We start from the raw sequence: 17,266 nt of genomic DNA on the forward strand, positions 1-17,266 counted from the left end.
ACCCAAATGATCTTTTGGCTGATACCTGTTCTTTTAAACACCTAAGGTAGAATCTGTTAGCATACAAAAACAGGTTATAAGGGACTTTCAAATGTGCACCTCATGAAAACCTCAAGTAAATTGACATAAAAATAAAATCAATAGTTATAGTTATAGTTATTTTTTATTGCAATACATGTTAAAGGGTTTGACCCACGTGAACATTGAAAAACATAAGGACTAACATATACATCTACAGTATAAAAGAAATCAGAACTATCCCTCCACGATCACAGACATGAGTAGTCTATGTGTTTCGCGGGTGTTCCGCTACTTCAGAACGTAGGATGTATTCACATGTAAGTACTTACAGTAAACTCAGTCTATCTATATGTAGAGCCTACCCCACATTTCCAGGGGCCTGGTGGTGACCCCCAGAGACAGGGAGGGCCAACATTCCTCCTCAGGGATGCTTGAACAAAGAGAAGTTTATTTCTCACAAACAGGAAAATGTGGGAGAGAGGGGATGGGGCACAGGACACCCTAAGTCTAAAATAGTAGTGATCAGCAGACAGGCAGATTGGCAGACTCCTTAGACAGAAAGGTGAGATAAGGCAGAGAGCAGTACAGGAAAAGAGCCTTTAACTTGAATCAGCACATCTGTACTTTGTAGAATAGGCTGTCTCCTATCCTATAGAAACTGAACTTAACTCACGGCACCATATGCAGATTCCTTTAGATGAGTTCTCTATTGAAGTCCTCCCAGCCACTTCATAGTCCCCTCATGAAGAGTCACCTCTGGTGCTTCCTAAGAACTCCATCCATCTCAGCATTGCCTCCAAGTAGTGAGCAGGCTCTTCCTTGCAGAAACTTGAGCACACTGTCAGGCCTCAGGCTTTAGGCCTACCCAGCAGCAGCTGTTCCTCACACACCCACCCAGACCGCAGTCTGGGCGGAGAAGACCTAGATCACCTGACTCTATCCAAATAAATACCTTCTCCCAGCATGCATAGCGGCCAATACTGATTGGCTAATGTCCACCTTACCACCTGCCCTCTGGATCATGTTCCTTCACATATGCTATGTTCACCCTCTGGCTCTATGCTACACTCTCTAACCCACATCTTCAATCTCTCCCTCTCTTCTGGCATCTTCCCCAACTCTCTAAAACATGCACTTGTCAGACCCATACTTAAAAAGCCCTCACTGGACCCATCCAATCTTAACAACCTACGCCCCATCTCCTGGCTCCCCTTCTTATCCAAACTCTTTGAACGTCTGGTCTACAACCGACTGAGTGTCCACCTTGCTGATAATAGCCTTCTTGATCCCCTTCAGTCTGGATTTCGTCCTCAACACTCCACAGAAACTGCTCTCCTAAAACTAACGATCTACCAACGGCCAAAATCAATGGACACTATTCTGTACTCCTACTCCTGGACCTCTCTGCTGCCTTTGATACAGTTGACCACCCCCTCCTCCTCAAAAAACTCCACGCCTTTGGTCTCCATGACTTTACTCTTCGTTGGTTCTCTTCCTACTTATCCAACCGCACCTTTAGCGTTTCCTACAACTCTACTTCCTCTTCTCCTCTTCCTTTCTCAGTTGGGGTCCCCCAAGGTTCTGTTCTTGGACCTTTCAAACTATACCTCCTCCCTGGGTCAGCTGATAGGCTCCCATGGCTTCCAATACCACCTCTATGCTAAAGACACCCAAATCTATTTCTCTACCCATCAGCTCACTCCCTCTGTCTCCTCACGTATCACTAATTTACTATCAGATATATCAGTCTGGATGTCACACCACTTCCTCAAACTAAATCTATCCAAAACCAAGCTTTTATACGATCCCTGAAAAACCCTCTCTTCAGAGAAGCCTACCCTACCCACACCTAACAACAACTGTTTTTTCATTTTCTCCATCAGCTCACCCCTCCACAGTTATTACCTTTTGTTTCCACTTGACCCTCCCTTCTAGATTGTAAGCTCTAACAAGCAGGGCCTTCTGATCCCTCTGCATTGGTTTGTATTGCACGTGTACTGTCTGCCCTAATGTTGTAAAGCGCTGCGCAAACTGTTGGCGCTATATAAATCCTGTATAATAATATTAATTGGCTGAGAAAGGTATGTTTATTCCTAACCTGAATTCACTGTAGGTCATCATACTAATGCCAAAGGCAACAGTGCCACCTACTGGCAAAAGGAAGAAACCACAGCTGAAACAGGCTTAGGAGGAAACCCATTTGATATCTAAAGACTACAGATTAGCCAGGCTAGATAACACCCAGCACAGCTAAATGTATCTGTAACTCTGTTTTAGGATGAGGATGCTACATATAACAATAATAAATAAGTAAACAAACATTCAAGAATATATGTGACCCATAGTTTATTAGTGTGCCGCTCAGGCTCGATTACTGTGGGGAGTAGTGTGGGTGATGTCGCGGTGCCAGCAAGAGATGGAGCTCGTCCCAGCTCCTGTAGTCACTGGAAGGAAGAGAGGAAAGATCCCTGGTACTGCACATCCACAGAGTCCTATGGTGGTAACTAGAGAGACAACCTCAACCTGGGCTCCCGCCAGGCCATGCCCCCAATGCGTTTCACTGTGCCCCCAGAGCTTAGCCCATGACTAAGCTCCTGGGGCGGAGTAAAACGCGTTGGCAGCATGGCCTGCCAGGAGCCCAGGCTGAGGTTTTCTCTCTCATTCCCACTATAGGACTTCGTGGATGTGCAGCACCAGGGATCTTTCCTCTCCACATTCAAGAATATATCACATTCTACATATTGTAAAGACAAAACATATCATATTAACTGTCTGATATGTTGCGGTATGGAACGAAAAAAAAAAAAAACTCACAACACCAAGGCCGGCCATAGACGGTTCGAATTCTCAGCTGGTTCAATAGGAACAGATTCAAACTATGTATGGGCAGGCTGAATGTACCAAGTTGACCGATTGATCAACTTGGGTACAACCAGCCTGCCAGATTTTGCATGCGATTATTGCTAGTGGCTGGTATAGCCGCTAGCAATAATCACTGTCTTCTCCTGGCGGGGAAGGCTTCCCCTGCTGGGAGAATACAATGGCTCGGTGGGAGGGATTCCCCTGTGAGCACTGTCTGTGTCGATGGGGGAATAGAGCAAATTTCTTTCCTGCAACCTGTGGTTGCAGGAAAGAAATTTGCTTTGTTTATGGCCTGCAAAACATTGCCAAACCACATCCATACATACTTTTATCTAAAAACACACATTTCCAAAATAAGGCCAGCAAAGAGATAGCAATAATAATCCCCCTTCCCCCTGACCTGTGGGGAGTCTTGAGGAAATAATTAAATGTACAGTAAAACCTTGGATTGCGGCCATAATTTGTTCCAGAAACATCCTTGTAATCCAAAGTACTTGTATATCAAAGCGAATTTCCCCATAAGAAATAATGGAAGCTCAAATGATTTGTTCCACAACCATTTTTTCATAAGTCCTTCATTTTATAGCAATGTGATAGGTTGTGTAACCATAAAATGTCCATCCACAAATGAAAGTCTCCACAAGGGGATTAGAAGTAAAATCCAGCAGGAGCTACAAAGTATAAAAGAAAACAGAGGCGCCTCTAAGTGTAGCAATATGGTTACATTTAATGAAGGTACAACATTTAGCAACTCACATGGTTGATGATTAAAAGAGGCACGTCTAAGTATGCAGGCATCCGGGGTAAAGCTGTCCACGTCCTCCGCAACGCCGGCTCTCACAGCTGTCAGTCTGCAATCGTGACTGGGAAGACTACAGTAGACTAGTAGTAGAGCGACCTGAAAGCAAGACTTGAACCGCTCGTGGAACGCAGCGTGGAGGGGATAATGTCAATGGCGGTGAGGAGGATGGTCTATGTGGACAGCTTTACCCCGAATGCCTGCATACTTAGATGTGCCTCTTTTAATCATCAACCATGTGAGTTGCTAAATGTTGTACCTTCATTAAATGTAACCATGTTGCTACACTTGGAGGTGCCTCTCTTCTCTTTTATACTCAGTTGTGACATGACGCTACTTGTATATCAAGACATCGCTTGTATATCAAGTCAAAATGTATTTAGAAATGTTGCAAAAGACTCTCAAACCAAGGTTTTACCATAATAGGGTAAAGGAAAAGGAAATGTTAGCTAATATCTCCATATATAAAATGATCTGAAAATGGGAATAGTAGATATACTGTATATAAACACCAACAAAAAGGTAAATAGCACTTGCTTATAGCGAATGTATCTCCGAGAGTCAGTAGTTGTAAGAAAGAGCACCTCAAATGTCAGTGTCCAACATGCTGCACATAGAGAGGTGTCTCCCTAACTTTCATATGCCACTATAAATACAAACTGGAGGAGATCCACAAATATGGTAATATGGTATTATAATAATAATAATAAAAAATGGTGCGCTAATTCAAGAAGCTAAGCAGCAAAAATAAACAAATATGCAAGAATGACTATCCCTAATTAAAAAAAAAAAGAAGCAGTAATATGTGATAATATGCGATAATGTTGTGAAACAATAATGAAGCACACTAATTCAAGAAGCTATGAAGCAAAAATAGACAAATAGGCATAAATGACTATCCCTAATTTCAGAAAACAAAAAATGAAGTAATATGCGATAATATGTGAAACAGTAATACAGTGCGCTAATTCAAAAAGCTATGCAGCAAAAATGCATGAATGACTATAACTAAAATAAAAAAAAAAAATGCAGTAATATGCGATCATTTGTGAAACAGTGATAAAGTGCTCGGATCAAAAGCAGATATTCATCTGAATGTACATAAAAAATTATAATAAAATAAGTCCCAGATAGTAAAGTGCACGTGTATCAAAAAGTGATGAGATGGGAAGATCAAGTGCCCAAAAAACTGTTCTTGAAAGTTGTGAACACAATTACTCCCACCATCCAGGTATCCACCAGGAGTGTGCCCTAGCAGCTCACCTTAAACAAAGACCCCAAAAGGTCTAGTGGAGCTTTGGTATACATATCCTTAACAGCAGTTCACGTTCCACTCTTCTCTCCTGTCCTGCATCAAAATCCACAGTGGGTCTGACAAGGCTTTAATATATGGATCCTTTATGGATCCACTCTTCTCTCCTCTCCTTATTGCATAAATCCAGGGATGTGGTATATGTCTCAGTAATCGGAGATAAATATCCGCTATGCTGTATTAGATCTCCTCCTCTCCTCCATTCACAGGCCATACAAGACAAACAAGAACTCCATAGTGTAGTAATTTCACAGAAGAAATGGTTTTATTAAATCAGAATACCTTATATCTAAGTTAAAAGCAGGCAGTATCAATAAAATCCCTACTTCCAATCCCGGCCATGACCGGAAGTGATGCTCCTCCTACTCGTTACGTCACTGGTCGCGTGCCTTTTTCAAGGATCATTATTATACAGGATACAGTTTGCGCAGCACTTTACAACATGAGGGCAGACTGTACAGTTACAATACACTTTAACCACCTCAATACAGGGCACGTACACCCCCTTCCTGCCCAAGCCATTTTTCAGTTTTCAGCGCTGTCGCACTTTGAATGACAATTGCGCGGTCGTGTTACACTGCACCTTAATTAAATTTTTATCATTTTTTTCCCACAAATAGAGCTTTCTTTTGGTGGTATTTGATCACTTCTGCGGTTTTTATTTCTTGCGCTATAAACAAAAGAAGAGGGACAATTTTGAAAAAACACAATATTTTTTACTTTTTGCTATAATAAATATCCAATTTTTTTTTTTTTTTAACAAATTTTTTCCTCAGTTTAGGCCGATACGTATTCTTCTACATATTTTTGGTAAAAAAAAATTGCGATAAGCGTATATTGATTGGTTTGCGCAAAAGTTATAGCGTCTACAAAATACGGGATAGATTTATAGCATTTTTATTATTTATTTATTTTTTACTAGTAATGGCGGCGATCTGCAATTTTTATTGTGACTGCGATATTGCGGCGGACACATCGGACACTTTTGACACATTTTTGGGACCATTCACATTTATACAGCGATCAATGCTATAAAATTGCATTGATTACTGTGTAAATGTGACTGGCAGGGAAGGGGTTAACACTAGGGGGCGCTCGAGGGGTTAATGTATTACCTAAGGAGGTGATTCTAACTGTGGGGGGAGGGGACTGACTGGGGGAGGTGACCGATCGCTGTCCCTATGTACAAGGGACACGCCATCGGTCTCCTCTCCTCTCTGACAGGACGTGGATCTGTGTTTACATGCACAGATCCACGCTCCTGCTGTGTTACCCGGCAATCGCGGGTGCCCGGCGGACATCGCGGCCGCCGGGCACGCGCACCGGGTCCCGAGTGACACGGCGGGCGCGCTCGCGCGCCGCCGGCGGCGCGCGCGCGCCCCCTAGTGGCTCGGGAAGGCGAGGACGTCATATGACGTCCTCCCAGAATAACAGAAGCCTCGTCCAGCCGTCATATGACGGTGGGCGGTGGCTTAGTGGTTAATACTGCTTTTTAGAGCTTACAATCTATGAGTGGTATTAGTATATACTGTATCGTTAAAGGGGTTGTAAACCCTTGTTTCTTTTTTAAATAACAAACATGTTATACTTACCTCCACTGTGCAGTTCATTTTGCACAGAGTCCCCCGGCAACACTGGTAGCTCCTCCCCACATCGAGTGCCCGCGTTGGAGAAGGCTCTCCTAAGGTGGACACTCGTGCAGGCGCGCTCCCAAGTCCTGCTTCTGTGTCCATTCACACAGAATGCAGGACTTGGCCCGCCCCCAGCACCCGCGTCATTAGATTTGATTGACAGCAGTGGGAGCCAATGGTTGCGCTGCTATCGATCTAGCCAATTAAGAGCCGAGACAATGGGCAGAGAGGTAGAGAGAGTCTCTGCCTTGTGAACTAATGGGCTCAGGTGAGTAAAACGGAGGGGCTGGTCAGTGTCAGAAGTTTTTTTTTCAACTTAATGCATAGGATGCATTAGGGTGAAAAAACACGAGGGTTTACAACCCCTTTAATAACATATAGGAGCAGAGGAGGTATCAGCGTAGGACTCTAGGAGGACAAAATAGTGTCCTCTGCTCTTTGTACTGATTGACTTATTAAAGTACAGATTTCATGGATTGACTTTACCCCATTTTAGTACCCCAGTGTGACAAGTGAGCTACAAACCATATAGGTTTTCCACAGTGTTTTTGACTTCAAAAGAGCTTGTTATCGCCATTAGAGTTTCCAGTTTGTTGTACAGTCAGTGTGTAATAAGCACCAATGATTACCACAAAAAAAGTGAATAAGATGTTATCTACTTGTGCACGCTACTTGGTCACAAGGTAATACATAGTACAAACGTTGTGAAAATTGGACGAAAAATACCGATTGCAGAGCAATTGTCCGATAATCTGATAATTAGTACAGCTTGAAAGACGATCACGACAGTTTATGCAAAAATATCCGAAGGGACAAGCGTGCAAAATTTTCTCGTACGATACCAAAACATATGATTTTCGCAGTACAGGACTCATCTGTAAAAAATTGGAAGACCAAGACCACGCATGCTCGGAAATGAAAGAATACAGTACAATACAGTACATTACATCTCTTCCAAAGTTGTATTTTCTTGTATGAGAACTTTTGTAACTTTAGTAACCTATTGGTTTTTGATATGAGACTAGCATACAAAAAAAAAATGGACGATTATTTGTCCGATATTCTTATCGTGTGTACAAGGCTTAACACCGAGGACTCATTGGGTTTGAGGTTGAGCAGATTTTTCACTATTGTCTCCCTTGTTGAGACATTTGCTAGTCTTTTATATTGTGTATGGCCACCCTATGAGCTCCCCACGGCTTTACAGGCATCTGTTAATCCTTCATGATGATAAGATGTGGAATATAAACAATATGAAGTATAAAACCAAAACCGTAAACCCTCGATTTCTAAAAGCTGTGCTTTTCTACTATGGTGTACATTACCGCAAATCCAAATCATTCACTATGCAAGTGCCAATTTCTTGTCAGTCTTAGTTCATGCAGGCTGTATGTAATTTAGATAAAAGTCAGGAAAAACAGTGTATATAGTTTACATATATGCTGCTAAGTATATCTGATTACACAAGGGCTCTCTGGCATACACAAACACTACTCTATTTGAAATTCAATTTTACTTTCTTTCCCTGCCAGTCCTAATAAGCCTCACATGGCCAGACCTCAGCAGAGAATACTCTTGAAAAAAGTGAATGGAAAAAACAAGTTTGATTCTCATCTCTTCTGTACATATTCCATATTTTTCCTTGCCCAGTCCTCCACACATCATGTCCCTTATAGAATATCAATAGAAGACCAAAGGGTAAACGTTATCCAGGGTTGCCAACCTCCCGCAGCATTTTTTACTGACAAAACATGGAAAATTTACTGGCGAGGCACATTTTTTACTGGCAACCTGAGAAATTATAGAACTCCTATTGAAAACTAACACAGTGAATATTTGAACAGTATAAACATACTATGGAAACACTGACAATACCTATAACAAAGTAATTTGCTTGATTTACATTTAAAAAGTCAACACAGCATGAAATTATTAGCCCCCTGATATTTACTGGCAGTTGTAAAAAAAATTGCAAATTTTTACAAACTGTCAGTAAATTTACTGGCGGTTGGCAACCCTGGCGTTATACAGGAAACTATCTTTTTTCGCACATAGAAGCTGTGAGTTTGTTTTAAAAAAAAAAATCCGGGTTGAACAATATACCATGAAAAAGGCAAGAAGATAAGGAGAATTTTAGCTGTTCAATTTAATGCAACATGTCCCTTTTTTTAGTGCCAGCGATAACAGTGGAAATTCAAAGTCTCCCTTCCCATACCCCACAGCCATGATCTTCTCCTGCAGCAAAAGTAAATACCAGCCTGCTCCTGTGACAGGTACTCATCAAAAGTCACGCCTGCCCTTTCCGCCCCTGTCCTTCATTCATAGAACCTGCATTATAGCTTCCATGAATGAAAAGCGATATATGAATGAGGACAGAAGGATGAATGAAAGGCCATCCTCCTCATTTTTATTTTATGAAGCTATAGTACACCTTCTGTAAATTGAGGGGGGGGGGGGGGGCTGAAAATGACAAGCATAGAAAGCATTCTTGATGAGGTCCAGCACTGGTATTAACTCCTGCCGTACCTGAAGATTATGGCTGCAGACAGGGCCAGGACAAGGGGTGGGCACTAGGGACGGCTGCCCTGGGCGCTGTGGTATCATGTAAGGTGGGGCATGCTGCATAAAGAGTGCCTACCCCCAAGCTGGCAGGAGTACTGAAAGAGAGGGAATATTTGTTTGGGGAGAATTGTGGCTTGCAAAGGGAACTTATGTTTGGGGGTACTCATGCAGATTAGTGGTCACATTTTTTTGGAGGGGAGGGATGGGATTTTTGACAAAATGCTCATACATTTTTTAGGGGGGGGGGTTGTCATTTGGCATCTTTGCCCTGGGCGCTAGATGACCTTGTCCCAGGACTGGCTGCAGGGTATGTGGGGTGGGGGGTGGGGGGGCAGAAAACTTCAGATTCCCACTATTACAGCCTGCAGCATCACAAGCAGTGCTTTGGATTACATGCAAGTGGTGAGGTTGATTTACTAAAGGCAAATAGACTCTCTTGTCTCTTGTGCTAATTTTTTTAAAACATTTTTTTTACATAAACTTAGGTTTTAAATGAACAATAGTTAAACTTTAGATTGCCCAGAAAGAAATGTCTAGCCATTAATGGAAGCTTTGTCCATTGCTGACTTTTGAATAGTTTTCTTTCATTCAAGTGGTACAATTTTTATGAGAAAAAAGGTTACATAATGAAATATATAAATATGTACGAAAAGTGCTGTGTGCGTTTTTTAATACGTCAATTTTTTTTATATCCGTAATACTGTACATAACTCTTACAATTACCACAATGTATATTCTTTAAAACTTTGAAGACAGAGGCCATCCTAGGATAAAATCTGGTTTTAATTTAACATCCAGGCACTGGGTTATATAATTCTATTGTCTTCTTGGTGCCCATTATGAGGATATTGTGGATGCTGAATGCCAGTGAAGTGACTGTCGTTTTGGTTGAGGCACAAATGCACATGTTAAGTAATGAAAAATTCCAGTTTCTAGCAAGCCTTAACCACAAGTGAAAAACATTGAACTGCCAGATAGATAGATAGATAGAACACACCCTTTGCATACTAAACCCACTGAAAAAAAATATATTATTTCTAAAATATTATCTTATTTATTTAGCCTTTCACTGATTTCGTTCAAATATAGGGATATTAAACTCAAAAACAAATACGTCATATATTGCAGCTTGTCAATCCTTAAAAGAGATGTATGGGGTTTATTTTATTTAAGAATCATACCTAGTTGGATGCACCATCGATCCGATGCTGCATCTGTCCCCCATGCACCAATAAAGACTGAGAAACAAGCGATCTAACACCGCAGATCGATCGGTTCTCCCAGCTCCCGACTCTGTCAGTCATCGGCTCTCTGCTCTGCCCCCCTGCGCTCACTGGAGCGCTGGGCTGTGGAGGGTGCGGGAGAGGCCAGCTTCGGCTCTCAGGAGCTTGCTGTGAGGCTGAGCTGAGTGCCGGTCCAGGCAAAGTGGGCAGATCCCGACTCCATTGTCTCGATCTTTCATGAGCTCTGTGATATCAGCAGACAGCGTACTTCAGCCCACTGTCTGCTGAAAACGGGTCACAGGAATGCATAACGAACAGCTCTCCTGTGATCGACAGGAGGAGTACAACCAAATAAGCTTTGGCTGTATACTTCTCCTTTAAATGTGGTGGCTGCATTAGTTTTCTTTTTCATTAGCCTTTTTCATTTATTTTCACCCAGTGATCTGGGCAGTAATACACTTCCTGTCTTAGGGTGTCTCCACTCTGCAGAATTGTCCCCCAAGGAAGAGGATAGTGTTAGATGTACTAGCAGATTTGGATCAAATTGACTAACAAATTAAAGCTGAACTCTAGCTAACACTTAGGGTTCATGCACACTGGGCTTAAAAACCGCTGCTTTTACCAGCATTTGGCTTTTTTTTTGTGGTGGTATATAGAAAAGTGAGTACACCCCTCACATTTTTGTAAATATTTTATTATATCTTTTCATGTAACAACACTAAAGAAATTACACTTTTCTACAATGTAAAATAGTGAGTGTACAGCTTGTGTACAACTTGCCACCCGCCATATAGCAAAATGATGTCGGTATAGTGGTTGTATTATCCTGATCGGACGTCATATGACGTCTTTCAGGATAACAAGCCAATGCGCACCCCCGGGGGTGTGCATCACGGCTGACACACTGCAACTCCGATCTAGGTAAAGAGTCTCTGATGGAGACTCTTTACCATGTGATCAGCCGTGTCCAATCATGGCTGATCACAGTGTAAACAGGAAGAGCCATTGATTGGCTTTTCCTCACTCACGTCTGTCAGACGCGAGTAGAGGAGAGCCGATCGGCTGCTCCTCTGACAGGGGGGGGTCTGTGCTGATTGATTATCAGCGCAGCCCCCCCCCGAGGATGCCCACACTGGACCACCAGCACCACCAGGACCACCAGGGTTGCCAATCAGTGCCTACAATGGATGCCAATCAGTGCCAAACAATAATGCCTGCCAGTCAGTGATGCCCATCAGTACCATCTATTAGTGTACATCAGTGCCACCTATCAGTGTTCATCCATGCCCATCAGTGCCCATCCATGCCGCCTATCAGTGCCCATCCATGCCGCCTGTCAGTGCCCATCAGTGCTGCCTTTCAGTGCCCATCAGTGCCACCTTTCAGTGCCCATAAGTACCACCTATCTGTACCTATCACTGCTGCATATCAGTGCCGCCTATCAGTGACCCATCAGTGCCGCATATTAGTGCCCATCTTCAGTGCCACTTTATCAGTGCCCGTCAGTGCAGCCCCATCAGTGCCCATCAGTGAACGTGAAAACATACTTATTTACAAAGTTTTGTAACAGAAACAAAAGTGTACGACAGTGTATGACTTTGTCATTCAAAGTGCAACAGCGCTGAAAGCTGAAAATTGGTCTGGACAGGAAGGTGTATAAGTGCCCTGTATTGAAATGGTTAATGTCTAAACCGCTGGCAACAAAAGTGAGTACACCTCTAAGTGAAAATGTCCAAATTGGGCCCAATTAGCCATTTTCCTTCTCCAGTGTCATGTGACTCATTAGTGTTACCAGGCAGTGTTGCCAACCTACCAGACTGAAATTTACTGACACAACACCCAAAATTTACTGGCGCGGCCAAGTTTTTACTGGCATATCAAAAAGTTACAACATGGAAGTTTTAAGTGCAAATTTCAGTTTTTTAGGCTAGAAACAAGTACAATATGCAATTAGCAAAGTGATCTAAGGTAGATATTAAGGCAAAAACATATTTCTTATTTTATTTTCGATATAGTAAATAAGTAGCTCAGGGACAGGAATTGAGAGGGCAAGAAATTAAAATGGGCGAGACACACACACATGAAATTGACTCTCACAGTGACACTGACAGCAGTGTGCAGTAGCACAGATGATGATGGCACCTCACCAACATGACACGTCCCCTCCTGAGTCACAGTGACCCTTTCTCCATGCCAGGTGGTCCATTCAGTCCACTCCCGATTTGTCTTCCTCCCGTTTCGCAGACCTGCACATGAGGCTCTGGCTGCTCTGTTCTCTTTCACCATGACTTCACATAACACACTGCCGACACAGTCCAAACACACTGTAGCAGGCACTCGGATGGTCAAATTTTTTACTGGCAACCTTCTTCTTTCACTGGCATTTACTGGCAGGAAAAAAGTGTCCATTTTTTACTGGCTGCCAGTAAAAATACTGGCGGTTGGCAACACTGTTACAAGGTCTCAGATGTGAATGGGGAGCAGTTGTGTTAAATTTGGTGTTATTGCTCTCATTCTCTCATACTGGTCACTGGAAGTTCAATATGGCACCTCATGGCAAAGAACTCTCTGAGGATCTGAAAAAAAGAATTGTTGCTCTACATAAAGATGGCCTAGGCTTTAATAAAATTGCCAGGACTCTGAAACTGAGCTGCAGCATGGTGGCCAAGACCATGCAGCGGTTAAACAGGACACTGAGGACAGGTTCCACTCAGAACAGGCCTCTCCATGGTCGACCAAAGAAGTTGAGGGCACGTGCTCACCGTCATATCCAGAGGTTGTCTTTGGGAAAAAGACATATGAGTGCTGCCAGCATTGCTGCAGAGGTTGAAGGGTGGGGGGTCAGCCTGTCCATGCTCAGACCATACGCATCAAATTGGTCTGCATGGCTGTCGTCCCAGAAGGAAGCCTCTTCTAAAGATGATGCACAAGAAAGCCCACAAACAGTTTGCTGAAGACAAGTAGACTAAGGACATGGATTACTGTAACCATGTCCTGTGGTCTGATGAGACCAAGATAAACTTATTTGGTTCAGTTGGTGTCAAGTGTGTGTGTGGTGGCAACCAGGTGAGGAGTACAAAGTCAAGTGTGTCTTGCCTACAGTCAAGCATGGTGGTGGGAGTGTCATGGTCTGGGGCTGCATGAGTGCTTCCGGCATTGGGGAGCTACAGTTCATTGAGGGAACCATGAATACCAACATGTACTGTGACATACTGAAAGCATGATTCCCTCCCTTCAGAGATTGGGCCGCAGGGCAGTATTCCAACATGATAATGACCCCAAACACACCTCCAAGATGACCACTGCCTTGCTAAATAAGTTGAGGGTAAAGGTGATGGACTGGCCAAGCATGTCTCCAGACCTAAACCCTATTGAGCATCTGTGAGGCATTCTCAAATGGAAGGTGGAGGAGTGCAAGGTTTCTAACATCCACCAGCTTTGTGATGTTGTTATGGAGGAGTGGAAGAGGACTCCAGTGGCAACCTGTGAAGCTCTGGTGAACTCCATGCCCAAGAGGGTTAAGGCAGTGCTGGAAAATAATGGTGGCCACACAAAATATTGACACTCTGGGACCAATTTGGACATTTTCACTTAGGGGTGTACTCACTTTTGTTGCCAGCAGTTTAGACATTAATGGCTGTGTGTTGAATTATTTTGAGGGGACAGCAAATGTACACTGTTATACAAGATGTACACTCACTACTTTACATTGTAGAAAAGTGTAATTTCTTCAGTGTTGTCACATGTAAAGATATAATAAAATATTTACAAAAATGTGAGGGGTGTATATATATATATATATATATATATATATATATATATATATAGTATGTTAAGTTAAAATGTGTGTCTGAGACAGGGGGATCCAGAGTCTAGTCTAGGGAGGGGCACTGCCAGAAAATATGTTTTTTTGCAGGCAATTTATTGGGGAAATGGCTGGTGTTGGCGCTTCAATCATCCTGGCACCATGGTTTATATGGTGTCAGGATGATTAAAACGCATTATTTATATTATTACATTATTATATAAAATGAAATAGTTCAACTCACCATAATGCAGAATTAGTGGGAGCCTTTAGTGTGTCACTTGCCACTGTCACCTGCTAGAAGTTGCGGATTGTCACTTGCCACATCACCTGCCACACGTTGCGGATTGTCACTTGCCACGTCACCTGTCAGCAGATGCAGATTGTCACTAGCCACATCACCTGCCACACGTTGAGGATTGTCACTTGCCACGTCACCTGCCACACGTTGCGGATTGTCACTTGCCACATCACCTACTGTCACCAGATGCAGATTGTCACTTGTCACGTCACCTGCCACACGTTGCGGATTGTCACTTGCCACGTCACCTGCCACACGTGAATTGTCACTTGCCACGTCACCTGCCAAAAGTTGCGGATTGTCACTTGCCACGTCACCTGTCACCAGATGCATATTGTCACTTGCCACGTCACCGGCCATGCATTGCGGATTGTCACTTGCCACGTCACCTGCCACACGTTGCGGATTGTCACTTGCCACGTCACCTACCACACGTTACAGATTGTCACTTGCCTGCTACAATTGTAACTTTCTGTGTCACTTTCCTGCTAAGGTGTGGATTGTCACTTGCTGTGTCCCAGAGTGAAGTCAGGCAGCAGAGAGATGATGTATAACAACAAAACCTGGGGAATGCCCAGGAAAAAACTCCAAGCCTACTTACCACCAACTAACAGACAACCAATTAACCTGTCTAACAGTACGCGTTAAAAACAGAGGTTCAGTCCGCACGCATTTACAAACGCATACGTAAGCCACAGAGCCACGTCAGGGCACCCTGTAATCTGTGGTCCTAACACTAAAAATGTGGGAGTCCCCACAGTGGAGGCACATACATTCTTATGGTTAAGTGAGGGCAGGTGGACTGAAGGCAGCCCACCCCTTCTTAAAGGTACAGGACACATCAGACACCCAGCTAATAGCACAATGGCTGCAAAGGTGCTGGTGCGTTGCTGGACCAATACACACCCCAACGTGATTACAAAAACATTGCCACCACCCTCACTTATAGCTGGCTATTGCAGTAAGAGGCACTGGAAGGCCACAAACAGATATGATGTAATCTCTCTGCTGCCCGCAGCTGCCTGCACATTGAGGGCAGAACTGCAGGGATGCAGGGCGGGCACCAGGCAGTAAGAGATGATGTCCTCTCTCTGCTCCCCCACCCGCTGACCCGCTGATTGGCCAGCAGCTTGCTCAACCAACGAACCTCCCGCACGCTCACCCACTGAGCCGCCCAGCTGCCCGCCCGCCAAGCCTAATGCCGCTTCACCCACCGAGCCGCCCGCCTGCTCACTCACTCGTCCACCGAGCTTCCCCCCTGGCCGAGCAACTAATTTCTCAGGGGGGGGCAATTGCCCCATTGCCCCCTCCCTGGATCCGCCCATCGTCTAAGAAGAAACATATGCAATACATGCACATTTCCCGTGTTATGTCTCATTATAAATACTGCAAGTACAGAAAAATACCTTTTGATCTCCCAGAAATCCATTGAGCTCCTAATTTCCTGTTTGAACTGACAACACAGTGCCTCTACTCCCAAGTAATGTTGTCATCCCTATCCAGTTCTCTACTTTTATGCAATAGAACAAATCCACAGAGGTGTAACTATAACCTTCAGTGCCCCAGTGCAAAAAAAACATGAAGAACCCCTCTGACCGTCAGGACCCTTTCCATCAGTCCCAGGGCCCTTTCCATTGATCCCAGGGCCCTTCACACTGCTTGCGACTTATGACACATAAAGTCCCATGACATGTCAAAACACATTAATTTCAATGGGTGTCATCTTAATCAATGCAATTCAATTTGCAGTAACAAAAAAAATGTTTCTGCACTACTTTTCTGCAACTTTGGTAGGATTTGAGTGCTATAGACTGCAATGTTAAATCACAAAAATCACAAGCAAGTCGCAAGGAAGTTGCAAGCAACTTACAAGGAAGTCACAAGGAAATCACAAACAAGTTGCAGGACTTTTGGGTCACAGCAGTGTGAACTAAGTCTTACGGTCCCACAGTAGAACCCTTTCACATGTTCTGCAGTGGACCCCCATCCCTGCTGCCCCCCCCCCACAGTGGCAGAAAACCAGGGCCCAGTCGCAAGTGCCCTGGTAGTTCCCCCACTGCAAATCCCCCCATTCTCATATCCATTTCATAAGAAGGAAGTGTTCTGTAATCCACTAGGAGCATGCACTTTACCACTCCTTTGCCTCTGTTCATTAACTATTTTAATACCGGACACTTTTAGGCCCGTTTCACACTGACATGACAAGTGTTCCGACTTTGGAGCACTTGTCACATCAGAAATCGGTTCCCATTCAATGCAATGGAACCGTTCTAATTGACTTGAGTCTCTCTGACTTAGAAAAATGTTCCTGCACAACTTTTGGTCCGACTTTGGTCCGACTTGCATTGACATATTAAAGGGGTTGTAAAGGTATACATTTTTTCACCTTAATGCATTCTATGCATTAAGGTGAAAAAACTTTTGAAAATACCGCCGCCCCCAGCCCCCCGTTTTACTTACCTGACACCTCGAAACTCGGCCGCTCGCTCCCGACCTCCATTCAGCCGATCAGCCTGGTCACTGGTTGGCTATAGTGGATGGATTGAAAGCAGCGCAGCCATTGGCTCGCGCTGCTGTCAATCACAGCCAATGACGCGGCGCGCCGGGGGCAGGGCCGAGTGATACAGCGAGCGGCTGTAGCCGCCGGCTGTATCACGGGAGCGCGCCCGCAATAACTAACCACCATGCGAGAGAGCTCGCATTAAGATGGTTAGTTATTGCGGGGAGGAGCTGAGACAGCCGCAGAGGGA

Source organism: Aquarana catesbeiana, linkage group LG01 (assembly GCF_042186555.1).
Source record: "Aquarana catesbeiana isolate 2022-GZ linkage group LG01, ASM4218655v1, whole genome shotgun sequence".
NCBI lineage: Eukaryota > Metazoa > Chordata > Amphibia > Anura > Ranidae > Aquarana > Aquarana catesbeiana.